General features: G+C 41.1%; 1 protein-coding gene across 2 annotated transcripts in view; it reads left to right on the forward strand.

The window, feature by feature from the left end:
* LOC105480038 (phosphatidylinositol-5-phosphate 4-kinase type 2 alpha) overlaps window positions 1–25849 on the forward strand; it is a 177162-nt gene that overhangs the window by 61650 nt on the left and 89663 nt on the right. The gene's annotated exons all lie outside the window — the stretch shown is intronic.

A 25849-nucleotide genomic window follows, 5' to 3' on the forward strand; every position in this document is an offset into this window, starting at 1 on the left:
ATAGTTAAAAATTGAGGCCTGACATGGTGGCACACACTTGTAATCCCTGCACTTTGGGAGGCTGAAGCAGGCAGATCACTTGAGGTCAGGAGTTCAAGACCAGCCTGGGCAACATAGTGAAACCCCATCTCTATTAAAAATACAAAAAAAAAAAAAAAAAAAAAAAAAAAAGGCATGGTGGTGTGCACCTGTAGTCCCAGCTACTCAGGAGACTGAGGCAGGAGAATCACTTGGCTTGAACCTAGAAGGCGGAGGTTGCAGTGAGCCAAGACCACGCCACTGCACTCCAGTCTGGGTGACAGAGCAAGTGTCTGTCTCAAAAAAAAAAAAAAAAAAAAAAAAATGTGCAGTATGTCAGTTATTTCATGACTATTAGTGGTTATTCAACACAAATTAAGCACTGTATCAGTTATAGGGTTCAGTTAGATAATACAGAATCTACAGGAGCTGATTTAGATAGCAAGGCATGTACTAGTGAGTATTAATAGTGGCTCAGTCTCTGCAAATGCTGAAAAAGCAGCTCTGGATAGTGCTAGCAGGTGGGGAATCATGATTTTATATCCAGATCACTAGTAGCAAGGAAATCTGAGAAATTAATTTTTAGTTCCCCAGACAAAGCAGTGCAGGAAGTCGTACAAGCAGTGAGCGGTGGCCCATGCATCTGCCCTTGGCACCCTGCAGCCACAACACAGACCTTAGTAGTTATGGCCCTGCTCTCACCGGTTCCACTGCCGGGGAGACAGATGTCAGATACATCATACAAATACCAGTGATGACAACTGCATGAGGCTAAAAGACAGGTCCACAATGCTTAGAAGTAAATAATAAGGGGACAGAGTCTAAACTGGAGGTGGGGTGGACGCCTAGGAAGTCTGGAGGAAGATGCATCTAAGCTGAGAGCTGGCCAGGAGAAGCAGAGTGAGGGAGTGAGAGAATTCCAGGCAGGAGAGCCGCGTGGGAGGCCCCAGGCTTGCTGGGAGAACAGAGCAAAGACCGGGCTGATCGGAGTGAAAGGCCACAGGGCATAGAGTTGGGGACAGGGTGGGTCAGGTAGGGCTTTGAGGTCACCAAAAGGATTTTTCCTAAGAATAATTGGAAGTCATCTTTTGAGGCTGGGAATAGTGGCAGATGAGTGCTTTTAAACAATCACAGCTGCTGCAATTTGGAGAAAGTCTTGGAGGAGGGACAGAGTGAAAGGCAGGAGACCAGTTAAGGGTCTGCTTGGTGGACAGACTTAGTGAGTCCAGATAGCTGGTGGGGCTTAGGAGGTGGAGAGAAACTAGATAGAGATCCACTCACCCAGACTCAGAGCATGGTTTTCTGGCATAATTAACTTTGTGGTAAGACTGCCTTTTTAGCCCTCTGAGTGGAGATGTTAAGAAAGCCATTGGTTGTGGAAGTCTGGAGCTCAGAGGGTGGGTAGGAGCTAGAGCTACAAATCTGGGAACTGTGACCTCCAGATGAGATTTAAAGCTGGGTGGTGAACCAGGTAGGCTTGAGAGAGGCTGTGGCCTGAGGTGGCTCAAGCCAGACCACTTGGACGTGTAGAAGCAGGCTAGAGCAGGAACAGCCAGCCAGTGAACGGTAGGCGGGAAAAAAAAAAAAAAAAAAAAAACCCAAAAAACAGTAGATTTCCAAAAAGAAGAAACTCTCCATCTAGTTTAGGAAGGAATCTTTTTATGTTTGGAGATAGACCATTTCTACAAAGTTTAGAAGTTGATTCAAGTATCCCATTCTGCTAGCAGCTAGGCTGTGCCTGGAGAAGTTAATTTAAAATGAATGAGTTTCTCTCTGTTGAGAACATTAACTGTCTTGCTATACCATGAATGACACCTAAATGAGACTATATATTGAAGCCAGAAGTCCAGCTTGTTTACAATATCACAGTAAAATTGAGCCCAAATATGTCCTCTTGTTTATAGAGTGCTATGTAGAGTGCTCTGATATTTCATGGTGAACTACATAGGGCAGATACTCCTGTTTCCATTTTATAGTTATGAAAACTGAGGCAGCCTGGGCAACATGGCAACAAAAATTAGCTGGGTGTGGTGGTGTGCCCCTGTAGTCCCAGCTACTCCGGAGGCTGAGGCTGGAGGATCCCTTGAGCCCGGGAAGTCGAGGTTGCTGTGAGCTGTGGCCATGCCACTGTATACTGCAGTCTGGGTGACAAAGTGAGACCCAGTCTCAGAAAAAAAGAAAACTGAGTCTAAAGAGTAAGTGATATGACTGTAAAACCTTCATACCTGCTTGTAAATACCTCTGATAGATCAGAGCCAGGTCACCTGGGAAGTCCCTAAGGGAGTGGCCCACAAGGGAGGCCACTTTTGAATCTGGAATAGCCTAGAAGATTTTTGGACACACACTTAGTTTTATTGGTCAAATGTTTGAGCCAAATCCCATGGATGGGTTCTGGGGAGATACACAGCCCCTGTCCCCAAGGAGTTGATGGACTAATGAGGAAGGCAGATAGAACCATGAACTCTGGGTGTTCCTGCCATTCTCTTGCAGGGATACAGGGGACCTTTTGTGACCCGGTGGGGCAGGAGGGTGATTGATATGAATAACCATAAAGGAAATACTGGTGGTGTCGTTTGCTGAAGAATGAATCTACTTATAAAGTATTTTTCCTGGGGCAGGTCCTTCCACCTGCGTGTGCTGTATAATTTAGTGAGGAGGCTGATGTGGGTATAGCCATCCCTCTTACCGAGTAAATCTGTCCCGTTATGTAGCTGTCCACCCCGTTCCTGGTCGTGCCCCTGAGGGAGCATGCCCTGCCTTGGAGGTGACCTAAGTCAGGATGTTCAGGTTAACCATGAGCCTGCGTTTGCTAATGCTTTCAGACTTCTTCCTTCCTTGTGTGTGCAATGTCACCCGCTAGTTACTTTATTAACTCCTGAAGGACAGGGAGCATGTTTTCTTATCCTGCTCTTGGCCCCTTGCACTGTGCCGGGTGCAACATGGCACTTAGGTGGAAAAGAAACAGCCATTTGACGCATGTTTTGGCTCAGGGGTTTTTCTCAAGTTCAACAGTAACTCTACTCACTCAGCCCTTTTATATGGAAGATGATTCATTTGACAGCCAAGTTAATATTTTAAAAGTGTGAACTTAAAACAATTAAGAAACTTTTTGGGAGCTGGAAAATCTATAGTCAAAGGAGAAAGAAACAGATATCATAGACCCATCTGATTGTGGAATACAGGAACATGTTAAATTATTCATAAGTTGCTTGATAACTGGTGAATAAATGTATGATGAAACATTTAGAATTTGGCAAAGCCTTCTAGAGAATCCATTAAATGCATGCAATAGCAAGAAGTTTTGGATACATTTTTATTTTTACAAAGTGGATGACATATAGCTAAACTCAAATTAGAACTATCAGTGAAAATATTCCAGTGCCCAGATTAGTAAATTATTTTTACTAGTGCTTTCTGGCTCTAAAAACTGGTATTTTATGGGAAATCAGAGGGTTAATTCTTGAAAGTATGATATTGATGTCCTAGAATTTGCTTTCTGCCCTCAAGCAAATGGTATGGCTTTGGGCTATGTTTTGATGATCACAAGTATCTCTGAATTGCTTTCTGTTTCAGGAATGTGTATCCTCTCTCGTCTTCATTGGCCAGATTGATCTCTCAAAGACATTGTGGTCTGGCAAAGCCGCTTCTTGCTCATTAAGCTTGGGAGTATGTTTTAAATAGTTACATTCAATTGTTTCCTTGAAGCGTGTGAAGGAAATGTGCCTGTTTCAGACCACAAGAGCCAGGGAATTTTTTGAATGTTTGATTGTGGTTAATCAGTTTTCTGTTCTTCCTGGAGATAAACTGCGTAAGAAAAGGTCACAAGTTTCAGGCCCCCTCCCGCAAAATCAGAGATAGTATAAAATGACAGGAAGAGTGTTTTCCAGTCTGAGGAAAATACTTGGAAAACGCAGAATGTTCATTATCTGTAACAAGTGTTTAAAGATTTCAAAGACACTCATAAAAATTGAAGAATAATAATGAAAAGAAGCTGTCCCATGGAAGAAATATTCTTCAGATTACTTTTCCTCGTCTTTGATACTGTAATAACTAGAGGGCTATTTAATGTCAGCTAATAAAGGATTCACAGAATAACTACTAAGCTGACTTAAGGAATTAACTCTCCCCACACCACCCTTAACTGAGTTTTTTCGTTGTCTGAATATTTTCTGTATATATTCTCACTTATTATTTGGCACTTTTTTTTTCTTTTTACTTAGTAGATTTTAAGATACAACCTTTGCAGGAAAGAAGAGAGAAAACTGTATATTTAAACAGACTGAATTGTGTGTTAACTCTGAAAAGACAGAGACTGGAAGGAAGGTAAGTCAGGGCTTGAATATTCCAGGAAGGCTTTGAGGAGGAAGGAAATAAAGTCTGAACAGCCTTGAAGAATGGGTAGACATATAGACATAGAAAGGATTCAGGAAGGTCTTTAGATAACAAAAGTAGAGATCCACTGCCTGAGATGTTGTCGATATTTTATTTTTACCTCCTTTTTTTGGAAGATCTTGTTTCTTTTCACACATTGTTTTTCTTTTATTTTCCCCAGCTGTCTGCTTCCAGGACTAATGGTGAGTTTTCCTGCAACTCACTGGAGATTTTGCTGTGTGAAATCCCAAAAGGTCGCTTGCATGTACTTGTTGCCAGTAGCCTGTTTTCATTGGGTCATTTACTGTGGTTTAATATGCCACTTCCTCAGTGGACCTGATGTGAAGAAAGTCCCCACAATCCCGTCTTCTGTGACCTTTCCGAGGCCTTTCCCTTGTTACTTGGAACAAAGATGTGATAGCTGATTGGGAGGAGGGTGTTCCCTGTCACCTATCACACCCATCACTTTGTTTTTCTATGTTGTTGAATGCAGATTGAGTTACTGTTGTGGCCTATGTTATTGTTTTCCACGTTGTGTAGATCCCGACTCTCCGATGGTGTTTGAGATGGGATGCCTCTGCTGTGAAATCCCAGGAGAGCTTGTTTTTCTCCACCTCGGTCCTTTCACTTTCTTATCTGCTTCCCTGCCTCCTCTGTCCCAAAAGCCTTTCACAAAATAGTAACACATGTGCTTTAAGACAAAGCTTGAAAACACACGCACGTGTGTGCGCGCGCGCACACACACACACACACAAAGTATTTAGAGACGATATTGAATTACCTGACAAGACTTAGAATTTGTTTCTTCTACCCTGTACCGTGCTACCAAAAATGGCACGTGGGCACACATATACACTTTTAATAGGCGACTTAGAGCCCATGAAATAATGAGCAGAGTAATAATAATAGTAGTTACGAAGCCTTGCATTTCCTATTCTGCTTTGGCCAGAGAGCAATAAAGCCTCATTTAAAAAGCAGCTTTTCATCTTTCTTTGAAAAAACTTTGTAGTAGAAGTAAACAATTCTTTTTTTTTCAATGAGAGAAAACACCCATGGGTCAGCCAGGTTGACAGCCTAGTCAGCTTGCATCCTGTTTTTGTTTTTGTTTTTGTTTTTGTTTTTTTGTCTTGCAGAGTTTTTGCTGAAGGAAGTCTTGGAGTTCTACTTAATATGCATACAATAGAAAGCAGTAATTAAGGAAAAAGATATATCAGGCAACCTATCTTAAGAAGGATCTAACTAAATAACCTTTGTCTTTAAGACAGTCCTAACTCTCAGACTCCACAGGTGGGTGCAAACAACAGTGCTCCCCACTGGAGCTCCTGGGGCCCACTTTGACTTGCCTTGGAAAAGGGAAGACAAAGTGTCCCTCCCAAGTTACAAATGCAGGTTGTGTACTGTGGCTTTTACTCTCTGATAACCAGGTTAGCCGCCTAAACAGCTGTTCTCAGCAGAAGTAAGGGTGGTCTTGATATTTTTTTTTTCCATTTGTACTAGTCTGCTTCCTGTCTCTCAGAGCACAAGGCTGTTTGTAAGAAAAATGTGTGAACTGAAAACCACCACTACCGCCTATTAGATGAGTACAAGATAACCAGAAACAAAATACAAAATGAGTCGTCAGAGCTGTTGATAAGCTCCTTGTATGAAAGGAAAGAATAAAAATGCAGCAAAAGGCCAGATAATTATTTTTAAAAGTAAAACTGTAGACAAAAGTCCAAGGAAATCTCAGTCTCCCTTTCTCTATTCCTCTTGTGTCATTCTCCAGCCAACTTTAGGGACAAGCAATGTCTTCATCGAGAGGCACACCTCGTCCCCCAAAGGTGGGTTCTTGGTGACCAAAGTACCTGCCTACAGAAAGCAGAGAAGCCTGTTTTCTTCCTTGTGTCTGTAGGAAAGTTGTCTTTCAGATATAGTCCTCTTTGTTCATCTGTTACTGTGCACTGCCAGGCTGACCCCTTTTCTCAGGCAGGTTGATCATGAAATTAAAAGTGGTTTACCTGAGTTAATTATATTATTAGGCCAGGCACGGTGGCACTCACCTATAATCCCAGCACTTTGGGAGGCCACAATCAGTGGATCTCTTGAGCTCAGGAGTTCCAGACCAGCCTGGGCAACATAGGGAGACCCCATCTCTACAAAAAAAAAAAAAAGAAAAAAAAGTTAGCCGGTGTGGTGGCTCATACCTGTAGTCCCAACTACTCAGGAGGCTGAGGTGGGAGGATCAACTGAGCCCAAGAGGTCCAGGCTGCAACGAGCCCTGAGGTGAGATCTCACCAGCTTGGAGTGCAGACCCTGTCTGAGTCCCTGAGTGAGACCCTGTCTCAGAAAAAGAAGAAAAAAGTACTATCTTCATTTTTTTTTCCAAGACATTTTCCACTTGTTGCTTAACAAAGTTTACAGTGTTCTACTTGTTTTCATTCCTTCAAAACTAATCTTTTTTTTCCTTTTTTATTTTTAATTTTTATTTTAAAGAAACAGAGTCTTTCTCTGTTACCCAGAAAAGGAGCACAATGGTGCAATCATATCTCATTGCAACCTGAAACTCCCAGACTCAAGTGATGCTTCCATCTCAGCCTCCCGAGTAGCAAGGACTACAGGTGCCACCACCATGCCTGGCTAATTTTTAAAATTTTTTGTAGAGGCAGGATCTCCCTATGTTGCTCAAGCTGGTCTTAAACTCCTGGGCTCAGGTAATCCCCTCACCTCTGCCTCCCAGAGTGCTGGGATTATGGGCGTGAGCCATCACGACTGGCCCTAATTCATTTTTAATAACTAACCAGATATACTACTGGTGTTATACATAAGCATTAATTTTTTTTGTTATCGTCACCCATTTAAAAAAAAATTATGTTTTCAAAATGAGTTGCTTCAACCTAGTGTGGATAATCAAAATTTTAAAAGATCAAAAGTTTGGTGTTTTAAATGTCAATTCTGACCAGTTATAGTGATTTGGTTCCACCTGATAGTTTAATATTTCTTTGCCCTCTTAGTAAGTCCCCAGGTGACCAAAGTACCTGCCTACAGAAAGCAGAGAAGCCTGTTTTCTTCCTTGTGTCTGTAGGGGGAAGGGGGTAGGTAGTAAGTCTTAGAAACCAGCGTCTTGTGACTTTACTGATTCTGATGGATTAGGAATTTCTCGGGATATCTGGAAATTAACCGAAGCAGTTCTTTTTTTTCTCCAGTTAAGGGAAGTTGCCATGAGATAAATAATGGTGACTTGGTTGGTTCATTGAATTCATTTATTTATTGAATATTTATGGCCTGCCCACTAATTATCTGGCACAAGTGTAGGTCCTAGAAGATACACACTAGGGAAAAAATAGACACACAGACTAGATCTCTACTCTCCTGTCTTACATTCTAGGAGGGGAGAGAAAATGTTAAAAATGAACACACTAAGTTGTCATGTCAGGTGCTACCAAGTGCTAGGGAAGGAGATTAGTGTGGTGGGTGTCATCTGGATAGGGTGGTCAGGGGAGCCCCGTCTGCTAAGGTGGCATTTGAGCAGAGACTTGAGGTAAGAGACTGGGAAGTGAGGTGGGGACTGAAACCTGACCAACTAGCCGTGGGCAGACCAGACAGGAGCTTAGCCAAGGTGAGGACTTACAGAAGAGTTGGGCAGGGATGTGAAATAATTAGATTGATGTTCTGCATAGGATGCCCTGGGCTGCAAGGTGTGGAACTGATAAGCCAAGACCTCCCAGGAGGCTTTGCCACCATCTGCAGAATCATGCTGATGGCTTTGAAGAGAGAGGCAGTGGTGGTGAGAAGTGGCTGATTTGGGGCATGTTTTGAATAAAGAACCCACAGATTTGCTGAAGACTTGACTGCAGGGTGAGAGGGGAGTGGAGGTCGACTCCGGGAGTTTGGGCCCAAGCTACTCTGTGCATGGAGGTGCTGCTCTGCGCATGGTGGTCCCACTGGCTGAGAGAGGGAGGGGTGAGCAGGAGCTGGCTGCAGGCCAGGGGAGAATAGGACTTCACATTTGGATGAGTTGTTTGGTTTTGGGGATGTTTGTTAGAGATCCAACTGGGGATGGTGATTAGCGGGAGTTTAGAATTCAGTGGAGAGATGAGGGCTAGAAATGTTTTAAAAAGTGAGAGCCATTGCACTGCACATGGTGGGGCAGGCTGGGTTCTGGGGGATGATAAACACTCCAAGGGAAGGGGAGGTGGCCAGGAGCCTTCCAAGAGGCAGAGGCATGGTGTAATATGATGGTAGGTGCTTCAGAGGGGATGACCACGTCAGGAAGGAGGAGGGAATTGGGGGTCTGGGATTGGTCAGGAGGAGCACAGGGCCCCTACCCCACCTCCTGGTTCTGTGGTTCCTACGCAGAAGAAAAAATACTTGAGGGGGGCTGCAAGGGAAATGTGGTCCTTGGGGACAATCAGAATTTGGCTGGCATGAAAAGATAAAGATTCAGCGAGAGGTTAATTTTTGCTAATGAGAAATTACGACTCCTGGAGAGCCCCATGGAGGGGTTTAGGGACCTGGGATGGCAAAGGTCCTGGGTCAGGTTAGGCCATCTTTGGAGAGGAATGGAGCTGGTGGCTGGGATTCTTGTAACATCTGAATTAAACAGGGATGGAAGGCCTGGTAGGATTAATCTGCCTTCCTAAGACAGATCTAAGAGTGAGCAAACTTTTTCTGCGAAAAACATAGTAAGTATTTTAAGCACTGTATTTAGGCCATACAGTTTCTGTCAGTGACTCAAACTTCCGTCACAGCACAACCACAGCCATAGATAACACAAAAATCAATGGGCCTGGCTCTGTTCCAATAAAACTTTGTTTACAAAAGCAGCCAGTGGCCAGATTTGCCCATAAGATGTAGTCTGGCAAACTGTAGGCAAGAGAGTTAGTAGTTGGTGAGAGAGGGATGAGGAGATGGGTGGGAAGAGGGGGCCCCAGACTTGGAGTTGGGAAAAGTGGAGCTCCAGGAGCCAAGTCCTCAGTCTGTCCCCATCCTGATGAGGTGTCCATCACCCACAGGGAGAACTAGGTGTTTCCACACCTCCTCCTTGGTGCTGGAACCTTTTGAAAATTGCTTAATGAAAGAGGCAGGTAATCCCAGGTCTCATATTTAGGAGCGTGATGAGCTTTTCCTCATCTCCACAACAGACAGACTAGAGGAAATAGACTTAAGATGTAATCGGAGGTGTTTACATTGACAAAAGAAAACTTCTTGGAAGGAATGAAAATACATGAATTACTATCTGGGAAGATCTGAAGATTTTTGTAGGTTAGAATGAACAAAACCAATTTCCTTCTCTTACCTGGACCACAGAGACTTTGTTGGTCTTTTCCAAGCTCTAGATCTTTTCATGTGAATGTGTCATTGTCTTAACTCTATGAGAGGCAGATCTGTTTTAAATACCGTTTTGATGTGCTATAAATATACCAATCTATTATATATCTGTTGTGTGTGTGTGTTTATAAATAGATCTGTGTGTGTATATATATACACACACACAGATCTGTTTATAAATACATGTATAAATATACAGACACACATAATCTGTTTATAAATATGCTGTTATAGATACTCCTAATTTAAGAATATATATTTAAAATTTCTCAATTTGCAAGTGGTAAAGTTGTTTCATTATTTATCTTAATAAATTGAATACCTATTAGTGACATTTTGAGTGACAAGGTTGATTTTGCCAGCCTATCCTAGTATTCTTCTTTGTTGGTATGATTTTATTTGCCAAAATAAATTGGTTTGCCTCAAACCACACACTAGGTATTAAATATATTCAAAGCAAAATTCAGTGAAACTTGAAAGTGCTATAGAACTGTGGTTGTAAGTGACAGAAACCCAATTCAGACTAAGCAGAAAGAGAGCTTTGTCTCCAGGATCCAAGGGTGCGTTCTGGAGGCCCGAGCTAGGATGTGGAGCAAGGGATGTGGCTGAGCCCACAGTGCAGCTGAAACCAAGGATGCAGATGCCGCCAGGACCTCTCTGTTTCTCACCTCTGCTTCCATCTGCATCTCTGCCTCCTCCAGGCCAAATTTTGGTGAACAGTGACTGTGTCCGTTCTTTTTATCTCGTCATTAAGTTGTAGGAAGAGGCCTGTGTGAAAGTCCCAAGGTCAGATCCTGGAAAGAAAACTCGTTGGCCTGCTTGGGCTTGGAGCCAGGCCTGGACAGCCCTGAACAGTTCTGGCTGCAGAGCAGGGAACCCTGTGTTGGCTAGAGAATAGGGTCACAGCCATATAGAATCATCACTCCTGTGGTAACGAGGTAGATTTGGGGTTCAGGGAAGGGTGAGATGTGGGTGGTGAGCTGGGCATTCAAAAGAGAAGGTAGGCCGGTCATGGTGGCTCATGGCCTATAGTCCTAGCACTTTGGGAGGCTGAGGTGGGAGGATCACGTGAGGCCCAGAGTTTGAGACCAGCCTGGGCTGATCTCAGACCCTGTCTCTACAAAAATTTTTAAAAACCTAGCTGAGTGTGGTTGCACATACCTGTAGTCCCAGCTACTTGGAACACTGAGGTGGGAGGATCACTTGAGCCCATGAGTTCAAGGCTGCAGTGAGCTTTGATTGTGCCACTGCACTCCAGCCTGGGTGACAGAGCAAGACCCCATCTTTAAAAAAAAAAAAAAAAAAAGAAAAGAAAAAAGAAAAAAGTCAGGTATACGTTAAATAAACATGAAATCTATATAAGAGAACAAAAATTCACTCATGTCAATGTCAGCCCGTTAATATAGATCCATTTACTGAGACAGACTTTGTAGTGGCAGAGAATGGCCTTGTTAAGCCAGGACCCTGTTGTGCAGGCTGTGGGTAGAAGCTAGGAAGTCCCTGGAGTTTCACCCGGCTTTTCCATGAATGACCTTGGCCTCAGTCTCTTCATTTATAAAATGAGGGGGTTAGATTAGGTGGTCTCCAGAGTACCCTCCGAGTCTAAAACTGCTCTGTCTGCGGCATCATATGTCATAGGATATAATAGACTTTACAATAAGATTTAAGATGACAAATTTTAAAAATACTGCTGCTACACAAGCATATATTGCTATTTGTTGAGTTGATAAGGCTTGATCATGTAATTGGAGGCATTAAATTTCTTTTCAAAATGGAATATGAATAAAATTTTATATTTCTCCCAAATCTTTCTCTCGGTTCTTAGAACTGTTTATTATTTTTTTGCCTGTTAATTTCCCACTAAGTCTCGTTGGGCTCCACATCCTTGCTCTATGTTTATGTAGAATATTAAACATCATTCCCTTTCATCTCACTGCAACTGCTTCTCTGTTTCATCTGCACTTTATTTCTACTTTGCATTAGGGAATACAAAACTGAGCCATGTTTAAGCAACGTAGTGTCAATCACCCAGTTTAGATTCCATTTTCCCAGGCGGAGGAGAAGGTAAATAAATTGGATCCAGTGAGAAGCCTGGATATTAGGATGTGCCCTTCATTGTCTCTTTCAGCAGAACTCCACACAGAGGATAGGCAATCCCCTAGGCTCTGCACGGGTCACTGGGCACACCACCCTGCTACACAGCATCAGCATAATCCACTCCCAGAGCCTTTTGTGGGGCAGTGGGTCTTGGCCAGCCTGTTTTCCCCACAGCTGCTGTCCTTAGACCCCTTCATGCTTCACATGCATTAAAAGGGCCTGGTGTTGATAAACAAGCTGAGGCCCCTGTGGGATGAATCTCCCAATTGGGAGGTGCTCTTCTGTGTGCAGAAAGAGCACCTGATTGTTGCCAAGGTTTCTTTTGGTACCAAAATAGTTCCTGGTGCTACCAAGGGAAATACTGTAGGAGTGAATTTCCCAGATGCAATACCCATCATCCTTCTTTGATGATTTATGAGTCCCTGTTAAGTCAAACATTTTCTTTCAATATTCTAAAATTAACAATTTCAAAAATCTAGTGAACTTCATGTAAAGGATTGTGTTTTAATAAAAGTGATCATTCAGAACACCTGTTTAACTCATGGCTTTCAATTCCAGTCAAAGCTCTGTTAATCCTTTGCTTGGGATGTCTTGATTTTTCTTTTTCTTTTTCCTTAAAAAAAAAAAAAAAAAAAGACAACGCATCCATGCATCCATTGGATTGATATTTGATTCTTGGTAAGACCGCCAGTTTTAATTAAGTTTGAAAATTGAAATCTGGCTGGAAATTGGATGAAATTCAGCATAGTAATTTCCTTCACGTGTTCTTCGTCTTCTGCAGCAGAGACTGTGAATTTATGTGGCTGAAGACGTTATGTGACTTTAATTACACCTGCTTTTGTGAATTAAATACAACTTTTCAGTTTTGATGGTGTTCATAAAAACCCTTCTATGCTTCTTGAAGGGAAGGGATCAGTAAAAGGATATTCAGTTTTAAGCTGTGGCAACTTCCTTTTATTCACTATAGCAAATAAGTTCACTTAGGGATTTTAGTTAGGAAAGCTTGAGGCATTTTGTGTTGTGAAACAAATGTGCTCTAATTTTAAAGAAATTTCAGGGTATTCTGTGAATTGTGCACACTCTATGTTCTGGACAATTTGTATTCTTGAGTGTATTACCCACTTTTTTTTCGCACTAATTTTTACTCTAGCCATCAATTCTTCCACTTTTTTTTCAAGATTTTTAGTTTCTTTGCGCTGGGTATGTAATTCCTCCTTTAGCTCTGAGAAGTTTGATGGACTGAAGCCTTCTTCTCTCATCTCGTCAAAGTCATTCTCCATCCAGCTTTGATCCATTGCTGGCGATGAGCTGCGTTCCTTTGCAGGGGAAGATGCGCTCTTATTTTTTGAATTTCCAGCTTTTCTGCCCTGCTTTTTCCCCATCTTTGTGGTTTTATCTGCCTCTGGTCTTTGATGATGGTGACGTACTGATGGGGTTTTGGTGTGGGTGTCCTTCCTGTTTGTTAGTTTTCCTTCTAACAGGACCCTCAGCTGTAGGCCTGTTGGAGATTGCTTGAGGTCCACTCCAGACCCTGTTTGCCTGGGTGTCAGCAGCAGAAGCTGCAGAAGATAGAATATTGCTGAACAGCGAGTGTACCTGTCTGATTCTTGCTTTGGAGGCTTCCTCTCAGGGAGGTACTCCACCCTGTGAGGTGTGGGGTGTTGGTCTGCCCCTAGTGGGGGATGTCTCCCAGTTAGGCTACTCAGGGGTCAGGGACCCACTTGAGCAGGCAGTCTGTCCCTTCTCAGATCTCAACCTCCATGTTGGGAGATCCACTGCTCTCTTCAAAGCTGTCAAACAGTCGTTTCCGCACTAATTTTTAAGTCAATTTGAACCTAAGAAAAGTTGGACATATTTAAAAAAAAAAAAAAAAAAAAAAAAAAACCTTAATCCTAACTCTCAAATGGAGAAGTTAGAGAACTACATTTGTTTTATGTCTCTAAGTTAATCAAAATGTTAATTCCTTTTTTTGTTTTTTTTAGCTTTTTTTGATTTCTCAAGTATAAAGGGAAATGGGTGTTTCTGGCAAGCTCAGCTGGTGTTTCTCTGAGCACTTTTGTTACATGCATGGTAAACATGCATGGTAAAGGTTGACAATTACCTAAATGTGCTTTTGGTATTCCTTCTTGGCTTCCTTGGATATGATTGGCTAATTGATGTGCTTTAAATGATTTTTCTGATGTCTTTGATTTGGTGGATGCTCTTTATTGAGGATTCTTTCTGCCCCATTTCCTAACCCCCACCACATCTTGACCATGAGTCATTGTTTTTCCTATCAGTATAATCGAATTAATTTGATTTTGTTGAAAGTATGGGCTAGGGCTTCTGGGTGGCCTTGAGAATATGCCTTCCAGTTTTGCTCTCGTGGCGCTGTTAGCCAAGCACATGCTCAGGGCAGTGCTAACAAAAACACTGTCAAAAGAAGACTTTAACCAAGTGCTATAAAGATTTTAACCAAGTAAGAATCGCCATTAAGATTGTTATATGGGCATAATACTTTTAATCTTACAGAAGAACTGTAATAGATATTCTAAGACACCGTGATTTTTGGACTTTGTCCTTCACTGAACTTCAAGGTCCCACATACTTCAAAAGGCAAAAAATATGTCAATGAATTTCTTTCCATCAAACACACAATAACAATAGAAAAGTGAGTTTTTCCCTCCCCCTTTAAAAGTTGATCTCTGTTCACTAAGAGAATAGAAATAATTTCCATTTAAGATACTTATTTTGAAAATTACTTAGATGGGATCCAGAGAAAGTAAGGGGAAAAAGAAGAAAGGTGAATGGTTCTGTTGGACTCTTCCTGCTCTTTCCTTTTGGTTACATATTTAGTTTGAATAGGAATACTGTAAGACATACTTAAAAAATAATTTAAGTCAGGAAGGCTAATTCTGGAAAGAGGAGAGGAGAATTATTGAGAGAGGCTGTAAATTGAGGTCAGATTAACCAAAGAGTATGGCTATACATGCAGAAACTTAATATGGAGACAGAAGAGATTGTTCAAAGAAAGGAGAGAGTGTGGCAGAGAAGAGTGGAGTTAATTTACTATGAAACACTTAATTTTTTATAGGGTATTCCTTTTAATCAAAACCCAATGCTTTCTATATTTATTTTCATTATAAATGTTATTCATTCATTCTTAGCAAGTACACTCAACCAGGATGATCAAATCTGTTTCAACATGCAAGTTATTATCCAAAATGCAACCTTCCTGGAGCCCCATTGGGGATCATTAGTGCAAATTCCACTGTGTTCTTTGGTCCCAGGGAACTGTTCAGGAGGTAGGTGATGCCAGAATTAGCCGATCAAATTGCAGCACTCAGGATCTCCAAAGATCAGATTTTTCAGAGATAGTATTCACTTATAGATCCATTACGGAACTGTGTTTATACTTATTTTCAGATAATCCATTCAGAATCATTCTGTGACTCAGAAAAGTCTGTTTCAGAGTATACTTGCTGAGATCCTTTTAAGTAAACAAGTACTTTTTACATTGTGCAGCTTGATGGGCATCAAGACTGTTGAATGAACACGTTTTGTGGGATTTTACACTCTTTGTGGCCGAGTTGCTTTGCTTTGGTGGCATGGGTCTGAGTTCTGGTTTCGTCTGGGCAGCATGTTTGCTGCAGTCTTTTGGCTGGTGCACTTTACGCTCCTTGTCTTGCTCTGTGCTGTTTGCCACCCGGATGATTCCATCCAGCCATTGAGCCTCACTGCACAAAGAAGAAAAGAACAAATAACCCGTGTGCGTTAGGGCATGCAAGAGGCCGGCTTTCTTGAGGACAGCAAATCTGTGTATAGTCTGGATAGGCTAAGTTACGCAGCATGAGTTGTAATGGCTGGGCAGGTTTGCATAGTCCAAGACACATCAGCTGAGCAGTAGCAGGTCTAGCTTCTGGTCTTGATGCTAAAAGTAATTTCTTGAGCTATTTTAGTAATAAGTCACTTATTTGGCTTCAGTTTATTAATCTTTTTGTCATCTTTAGGTCCTTTAAGCTCTTAAACTATGGAATCTGGATCTTAGATCATTATGGATGGGATCAACAGATGAGGATATAACGGTTTGAAAAGAGCCATACTGAGAAAGGTGCTTAGTGCCAGAGACCAACCTAGGTTTCAAATCATGGGGCCATTTTCACTCTTCTGTGGGTTTTAAAATATACACTTCCATTCCAAACCTAAAGCTTCCTTGACATTTGCTCTTCCTTGCCACCCTATGTAGACATATATTGCCTCCATCTTTAAAATGCTCTGTTGTACTGTCTATTGCTATTAATATATAAGTGGCCTAAAACAACAAGCCTTTATTTGCTGGGGATTCTGCAATTTGGGCTGGGTTCTGCTGGGCAGTTCTTCTGGTCTCACTCACGTGGCCACAGTCACCTGGGGAACACTGGGGCTGGGGGTGTTGTAACCACCTTCCAGAAGAACAAGCCCAGGGCTCAGTGCTTGTCAGACTTATGCTTATGGTCTTGTTTGCTGATTTCCCAGTGACCAAAGCCAGCTTCGCGGCCCGCACCAGAGTCACTGTGGGAAGGGGCTGCATAAAGGTGTGAACACCTAGAAGTGTGATTCACTGGAGACCGTTAATATGCAGTCGACCACATATTTACACTCTGAGCTTGTGTTTTGAAAGTCTGTACTACGGACTTGAAGGACATGTCCGTATTCCCTGTCCTAGGCTGTAAACTTTGAGAAAGTTTTGCTTGACAGTATCTACGCCCCTACAGCAAATGAGGTGAGTGCATAGCAAGTTTTGACTGGATGTGGCAGCTCATGCCTGTAATCCTGCCACTTTGGGGAGGCTGAGGCAGGAAGATCGCTTGAGGCCAGACGTTCAAGACCAGCCTAGAGAACATAGTGAGACCCTGTTCCTACAATTTTTTTTTTTTTTTTTTTTAATTAGCTAGGTGTGGTGGCACACACTTCCAGTCCCAGCTACTCAAGAGGCTGAGATGGGAGGATCCCTTGAGCCTGGGACATTGAGGCGGCAGTGAGCTGTGGTCATACCACTGCACTCCAGCCTGGGTGACAGAATGAGATGCTGTCTTTAAAAACTAAAAATAAATACATTTGAAAAAAAAGTCAGTTGCGATGACAGAGGTGGGTGTCTGTACTTCCCTGAGTATGGCCAGGAGAGAACATTTCCTGTTCCCTCTGGTTCTTCTTTCTCCAGTTCCTTTTAAAGACTCCATTTTAGAGTCCTCTTCCTGAAGATTTTCACCATGTTCTTTTTTCTTCTGAATCCCTTTGTGACATTATCAATTCCTATAGCTACACTCTTCCTAAAGCTTTAAATAAAATCTCTTTACCGATTACTTCTAAATGTTTTCAGCCTCAGAACCACATTTGAGGCTGCATGTTAAACATCTCCACATGAATAATCTGTGGACATACCAAATAATGCATCTTCTACGTACCCTAAATGGACTTCTCTTTCTGCGTTTCCTGTTTTAGGTAATGGCTTCACCACACTTCTAGTCTCAAAGACTTGAAACCTCTTAAGCTTTCTTAGCGCCCGTTGCTTGGTCCTGCATTGTGATTCTGGCCTCCAGTCCTCATCCTTGCTTCAAGTTATATTCCACACACTGAGCTCCTTAGAGGGTCCTCATCATAGAACCCCCCTGGCTCATAACTTTCCATGCTTCCTCGCTGCCCACAGAATTCAGCCTAGCACTGAAGATCCTCATCAGTTTGGGCCCTTGAAGTTCTTCACTGTCATTTTCTGTGGTTAGTGACATGCTCTCTTTGATAAGAATCCAAATCCAAGTGTTTTCCCTCCTTCAGGGTCTGGCTCCAACATTTCCTCCTCCTCAAACTCAGTGGTTAACAGTGTCTTCCCTCTCAATATTATCAAAGCCTTTCATGCTGTTAGCAACTTTTCTTTTTATTTATTGTAGACTTTATTTTTTTTACAGAAGTTTTAGGTTCACAACAAATTGAGAGAACTGCGCAGAGAGTTCCCACAAAGCCCTTCCAGACACACACATTCAGCCTCCCCACCATTGACATCTCAGTCAGTACCAGAGCAGGACGGTTGTTACATTTGATGAACCTGGCTTAACATATCATTGTCAACCACAGTTCACAGTTGACATTAGGGTTTTCTCTGTGTTGTACATGGTGTGGGTTTTGGCAAATATATAATGATACGTACCCACCATTATATTAATAGTACCATACAGAATAGTGTCACTGCCCCCCAAATCTGTCATGTTCCACCTGTGCCTCCCTCCCTCCCCCTAAGTCTGCTGCACTTCCCACACTAACCTCACTGTTTCTATTGCTCACCTATGACTCTCTCCACCCCATCGTAGTCTTCTGTTACTATATAGATCTCTAAAAGATGTAGATTACATCTTCAAAATCCCAGTTAAAGTGCAGTCATTATATCTTAAGGAAGACCCAGGTTTCACACAAATTGGAAATTTTGTTTGGGGACACAAGCCACTAAGGTTAGTGGTTACTTAAGATGAAACTTGACAGGGAAGACGTTTTACAGCCTAGTAAAGGTCAATAAGTATTTGGTGATATTAGGGATGATTTTTGCTTTATGTCATAGTTGTGTGTGCTCCCTCCTAAATGGTTTCTCTATAGATTTAAAAAATCTATGCCTCCTAAAACACTTTTCACCTCTGCTACAGAGAGGGAGAGAGAGAAAGAGAGAAGAATTGGACCTTGGACAGAAATACTTAAGTGGATCCTTTTTTAAGGCAGTCTCCATTTCTAATGTGAATAATCACCTCTTAATCGGTTTTCTAAATTTGGACTTTTAAGAGATTGTGTTGTAATAAACAAGCGAGTAAATGCCAAATAGGTTAACAGTAACATATGCAGAATATGGTATAATATTGCTGCAAAGAACTCAACCAAAACGGATACAGCATTCTAAAGTTGTTTGAACAGCCTTGTCAGCAAGTGTCTAAATGTTCCCTCAAATCTATAACATCTAAAGGAAACAAACTTGAAAATATAAACAAGAAGTACTGTAGGAAAGGAAGGTGATACACCAGAGCAAGACATTACAGTTTCCTATAGCAAAAGGTGTGACACATGGTAGTTTTAGATTTGCCAGTGATAATTAAATAAAACAGGCAAGGCCACTTCTGTTCTGTCCCATCCTCTTTGGCTGGGCTCTTTGGTCTGTGCTGTGATTTGTGGACATAGATTTCACAGGTGCTCAGGGTGGCATTGCTTCTCAGCTGCTCTTTGGAATATCAGCTGCAGGTTCTCTGTTGAGTTCATGTTCATAATGACTCTAAGTCACATAATCATATTTTGATTTAACCACATTTTGTTTCCAATAAAAGTCAGCAAAGATTTATTAAGCGTCTACTCTGGGGCAGCCCTCTGGGGACAGTGATGACAATGACGGTGAAGTGCCTGAGCCAGGCACTGTTGTGGACTCAGTTTGTCCTCACAGCAGCTCCACACTCCTAACACTGCATCTGAGATGCCTTGAGAAGCCGACACTCACTTTTCTACCTGTGAATTTGCTTGCTTGGCTTCCCCCTTGCTTATGCCCAGTTGCCTCCATACTGGGGCAAAGATCTGAGAAAACAAAACACATGAGTGTTTAGCATTTATTGTTTCCTTGGTGACCAGCTGTGTGAAGCATTTTTGGAACATACTGCAGACAGCTCTGGGTGTGGCAAGAAGGAATGAGGGTCCAGGTGAGAAGGACTCAGCACCCGCCATGTCTCCAATCCCTTTGACCTGGGTTTCTTGCCCCAAGGTCCCCTCCCCTGCCTGCACCCTTTGCTCCTGGCTCCAAGGAGCACCCCAAAGTTCCAGCCTATCCTGAATGATGAAGATAATTATATTTTTTCCCTCTCTTTACTGGTAGCTGGGACAAAGCTGGGATTTTTTTTTTCCATGAAGGTGTTTTTACTGTAGGTGAGTGGGTAAAATAAAAAAGCAGATGATCGCATAGATTTACAGAAAGTGAGTGTGTTCTACAGAGAGGCTGTGTGTTTGTTTAATCTAGCTCCCATCTACCCCGTAAGCAGCTTTCCCTCCGGCTACTTTAAGTAGTTGAGCAGGTTTTTCTTTTTCTTTTAAAAATTTATGTCCCTTTCATTTATGTATGTGTTTATAAAACAAGAGGCCTTCGAGAGCCATGGCCAAGAGCCCAGGTTCTGGAGCTGTGTTGCCCAGATCTGAATCCCCTGCGCCATGCAGAGGTCTCCATGACCTTCAGCCATCACTTAATTCAGCCCCTGTTTTCCTGCTGTAAAGAGGGGGCTGTGTAATAGTTGTGCCCATTTCACAGGGTTAAGATGATTACATGGGAGGCTGTTAAGGGGATTAGCAGATGCCCGATGTATACTAAGCCTTAAATAAATGTTAGCCTTAGTGATGTGTTGTTATGGGCCATTTTTTGAAATGATGAATGTTGAGAATGAAAAGGGGCCATACAAATAGAAAACCAAAGAATACAGAATAAAGTATAAAACTCAACTGCTTTCCACAAGTAAAACATTTTTTTTCTTTTGATTGGAAATTATCCATCAAATTTGATAATGTAAGACAGTCAAGAATATTTTATGTCCTATTTCCCCCTACCTTTTTTCCCCATAATTTTTCTTTCAAAATAACCTCTAGAGATTCTGAGCTGGTTCAGCAGGTCATGGAGTAAAATAAAAAAATAACAGTGAGGGGGCATTGAACTAGGTGCCAGGTATATGAGTGTACCTGGTGACCTCCACCGGAGGTCATGCTTCTTGCACATGGAATAGAGCAGATGACTTTGCTTTTACCAGTGGGGTGTGGGAGAAATATTCCAATTAATTGTATGTAAGATGCATTATGTGGCATAAAAACGACAAACTGAGCTAACACCAACTTGTCAACTTTAGTAAGGATGGTGCAGATTATTAGGGAGAGCAACAATGTTGTACATACTATACTAAAACTACCATTTTAATGTTTGTTTTTATTTTCATTTTGAAACAATTTTGGTCATATAAAAATGTTGCAAAAATAATACGAAGAACTCCCAAATGGCCTTCACCTGGATGTTAACATCTTATATAACAAATAGTACAGTTATGAATATGAGGAAACTAACACTGATACAAAATGACTGCATGATAATAGAAAGCTCTTATTTACATTTCCGCACTTGTTCCACTTTTGTTTTCTTTCTGGTCCAGGATCACATGATGCATTTGGTTGTCATGTCTCTTAGTCTCCTTTCTTCTGGACTATTTCCTGTCTTTGTCTATCATGACCTTTACACTTTTCATGAAGACTGGTTGTTTTGTAGAATGGCTCTCAATGAGAGCTTGCTTCCTAATGATTGCATTCATTATGCAGTTTTCACAAGAATACCAGAGCGTTAGTGTTGCGTCCATCTCAGTGCATGTATCAGAAGGCGCGTGATGCCCACTGATCTCATCACTGAAGCTGTTGACTCTGGTCAGTTGGTTATGGTGATGTCAATGTCAGCTCCCTCCACTGTTAAGTCACTGTTGTTTCCCTTTGTTTTTAAGTATGTTGTGGGAGATACTTAGATATTGTGTAAATATCCTGTTTCTCACCATACTTTTGCTCACCAAATTGAATATTTATTGCTGATTCTTAATGTGTAACAGTTATTACTGTGGTATTTGCAAATTGCTGACTTTTTATTTTCCTTATTCTTTCTACATAGTTGAAATTGTACTATAAGGAAGAGTTTCCTCTTCTTCCATAGAACATGAACTCATAGATTCTTATTCTATGGCTACTGTATTAGTCTGCTCAGACCCACTACCAAAATGCCATCAGTTGGATGGCTTAAATAACAGATACTTATTATCTCCCAGTTCTGGAAACTGGAAAGTTCAGGATCAGGGTTCTGGCAGGGTTCAGTTTCTGGTGAGGGGTCTCTTTCTGGCCTGCAGATGACTGCCTTCTGCCCCTGTCCTCACATGGTGGGCCTGGGCTGGGGATGGGGGCAGTGAGCTCTCTGGTGTCTGTACTTCAAAGGACATTAATTCCATCAGATCAGGGCCCACCCTGATGACCTGATTTAACCTTAAATACCTCCTAAGGGCCCCATCGCCAAACAGAGTCACACTCGAGGTTAGGGCTCCAACATAGGAATTTAGAGGAGACAAAAACATTGAGCCCATGACAATTATAATCTATTATTATCACTATTTACAAAAAGGTTATTAAAAAAATATTTGGAAGAGGGATTATTGCTAAAGCAAAGAAACTCTGTATTGACCATCAATACAAAGTAAAACTGAACGTCGTATCCTATGGTATGTTAGTGTACTGTGTGTGGCCTGTTGTGCTGCTTTCTGGTCAGGGTACGTGACTTGGCTCCTGATCTCGAGAAGCTGTCCTTTTAGTTCCTACCTACCGTCTTGTCCCTGTTTCCATGCTCCTGTCCATTAATATTTACTTTTGTAAGAAGAATAAGAGAGTTGATGTGTCAAACCTTGCCTGAGTCTGCTGACTTAATTAGGTTGGATGACAGTGGAAGGTGAGAGGACTCAGAACCCAAGTATGTTGTAGTAATTGATAGATGGTGAGTCATCCCTGTAATCTGCATATCCTGTCCCAGCTTTAGAGGACTGTTGGGGATTTTGAAACCAAAACTTAACAGAATATGAATTTAGCTGTTGCTGTTTTTGAGTTTGTTACCCTTTGTGGCTCATTCTCAAGTTTTGCTGATAATATATTTGCTAATGTCTAAAAACGGAACAGTTGGGTCACTGCTGTAACACAGATAAATACAGCAGTTCTAGAACCTGCTGACTTGGTGGATTCATATCTACAAGGGAAAGCAGTTTTCATTGTAATAATCCCCGTTTCGTATATAAGAAAGATGATTCCTTCTAGTCATATTTTTTAACAGTCATCTAGTAATTCTGTATTTTAACATCTAAGTGGCTGCTTATATTCTGAATAGCTACAAAGCAGAGCACTTGAAATAATCTTTAAAACATCACAATATATAAGAAACACGGTCAGAACTCTCACTTTTAGTGTTCTGTGCCATAGGGCTAGAGGAAAAAAAATGTAAACCACATGATTAAACTGTTAGGGTGATCATCAGGAACAGTGTAAGTCATTATTGAAATTAGGTGGAGGAAATGACATGGTATCATTACCAGCTTCATATCAAACAAAAGGCTGTTTGATACGAAACCCCAGCCTTCCAAATAACTGGGACTACAGGTCCATGCTACCAAATCTGGCTTTTTTTGTTTTTGTTTTTCCATGCCACCAAATCTGGCTTTTTTTTTTTTTTTTTTTTTGGTAATCATGAGGTCTCCCTATGTTGCACAGGCTGGTCTTAAAACTCCTGACCTTAAGCATCTTCCCTCCTTGGCCTTCCCAGCATGCTGGGATTATAAGCATGAGCTATTTCGCCTGGCCTTGGGTGTGCTTTTGGAGTCAGATGGAAACTGCTTAAGAAATACAGAGAGCATATTGTAGCTAGTCCAGTCAACTGAAGACATTTTTGGAGAACATCTAATACTGCTTCCTTTTGTCATCTAGTGAAAGTAAAATATTTTTTTTTCTTAATCTTGTTTTGAAAGGCATAGAAAGGAGGACTCCCCTGCTCACTCCCTCTTTGGAATTGAACACTTATTATCACATGTATGTACATGGGATAATAAAAACAAAAACTGTAGCAAAGACTGGGTAGTCTTTGGTTGGAATAGGAAATACATTTCCTCTAGAGTGTTGAAAAGGGTAAGAGAAAACTAGTGAAACTGATTTAGCTAGTCAACAAATCAGGAAAATGAGATTTCCTAAAGTTCTGATGGGGGGTTAGCCCTACCTCCTCAGTGGAAATAGTAAACCACCTGGAATTTTACTTTTAGTGTAGGTCATTATTTGTATTTTAAATTTATCTTCAGTCTTGTTTGTATATTACTTTAAAGTCACTCTTGTTTTTTAAATTATAATACAGAACTTTATTTTCTTTAAAAAGGACGACTTATTTTATAATTAGCATAGATTGCTTTCCTAGAAATAAAAATTGTCATTCCGTTCTGGCATCCTCTGCCAATTGCAGTGTGACTCGAGGTATGACTGCAGTTGTCTTAGAATAATCATAGGTCTAGTGAGAGCTTTAGGCTTCCACATTTTTGAAAAGAATGCAAGTATGGTGGACCTTTAACCACATATAAGTGAAATATTAAATGAAGCATGCTTTTAATAGCTATCCTGTCATTTTTAAGGTCTCAATAGTATGTTTAGAGGCAGTGAATTTAAAAGTATTTGTATATTAAAGTTTAATAATCCTTAAGCATTATTAAGTTTCTAGTAAATTGTTCTGTTTGATGGGCTGTCAACAAATCATATGGAAATAGGAGAGAAAATTGTTGTTTTGGATTTTTTTAGTATAGAGAGTTATGTAAACCAAAAACAAAATTCTAAGGTCCCCAAACCGTCTGAACGGACCCCTCCTGTAGGCCAAGGGCATTCCACAGTTAACCTGAAAAACGTGTTCAGGCCATGATGGAAGAGGGGGTTGGACATGCCTCATTCTACCATTTTCCCTTTTGGAATTCAGGAAAAGCCAACCAGCATTAACCTCAACACAGATTTTAAGTCTGATAAGAAGCATTTACAATCTATTCTTTCTGAAGCTTGCTACCTGAAGGCTTCATCTGCATGATGTAACCTTGGTTTCCAAAACCCCTTATCCTAACCCAGACATTCCTTTCTATGGAATAACTCTTTCAACCAATTGCCAATCAGAAAAGTTTTAAATCTACCTATGACCTGGAAGGCCTGCCCTCCCTTGCTTCAAGATGTCCTGCTCTACCAGATCAAACCAATGTGAATCTTAATGTCTCTGGTTGATGCCTCATGTCTCCCTAAAATGTGTGAAATTAGGCTGTGCCCCAACCGCCTTGGGCACATGTTCTTAAGATTTCCTGAAGGCTCTGTCATGAGCCATTGGTCACTCATATGTGTCTCACAATAAACTTCTTCAAATTACAGAGTTTGACTCTTTGTTGACAGTTACTATTTCCTGAGTATACAGCAACACTTTAAAGCATTTAGGGTACCATTTTTTCTGTGATTTTTGAGACTTTTTATAATGACCAAGATTCATGTTATAAAAAGGACTTAAATAATGGATATGAACATTTTTTAAGTTTGAAATGCTGTGCACATTTACAAAAACAACTTCTTCAAAAATTGTTCAGCTGGTGGGATTAGTCTGTGGAGAATATTTTATTGCATTTATTTTGTGCCAGTAAAATCATCTTTTAGTAAGTCATCTTGTGTTTAATTGGTCTGAACTTTGGTAACTTGGTAAACAGAAACTTAATCATTGGCATTGTAGCTTTTGGGTTTCTGAGAGATCAATATGAATATCAGGATTTTTCTTTGCTAGATATAATAGTAAAGTCACTTTAAAAGTTCATAAGCCAAGGAATGAGTTTAAAATTTGGTCAACAACTATTTCTTGTAGTTGGTTCCTGGGAATGGACCAAGTGTGGAAAAATGAATGTATCTAGTCCCCACCCTTAAGGTAGCTGTAATATTGTAGGGAATAATGACAGCCATAGGCCAACTTTTCTCTCATTGGGAAAAATTGTGTTTTATTCTGTTATGACAGCTAATGCTTATATTCTTAGATTCTCCCTAGACTGTCTTTACATGAGAAATTACTAGAGTCCTCAAATAATATCATGGGGATTCTTAAATTTGACAGTAAAAGGCCTTGCACACAGGCAAAGCCCTCGTATAGTGAGATGCCAGCAATGAAAGCACAACGTGTCATATATCCCAGCAGGTTTGTACAAAGCCACAGCAAGCAGCTTTCCTTATCTTTTTTTTTTTTTTTTAAACATACTAGCTTTTGGTTAAACAATGCAGGTGTATTTTCAGTATTTCTTAGATTTCGCATTCTTGATGAGCAGGGAAAGGCAGTGTATTAGAGTTTATGTAAAAGAGATATTTGTGAGAAAATATTAAAGAAACGAATATGCTATTTAAGATCTGCATTATTCACCTAATAACCTTTGAGAGACCTCTTAGGGCAATCTATGTTGTTCCTAGGAATATGTTTGTGATGATGGGTGGTTTG

The sequence above is a fragment of the Macaca nemestrina genome, chromosome 9 (genome assembly GCF_043159975.1).
Source record: "Macaca nemestrina isolate mMacNem1 chromosome 9, mMacNem.hap1, whole genome shotgun sequence".
NCBI lineage: Eukaryota > Metazoa > Chordata > Mammalia > Primates > Cercopithecidae > Macaca > Macaca nemestrina.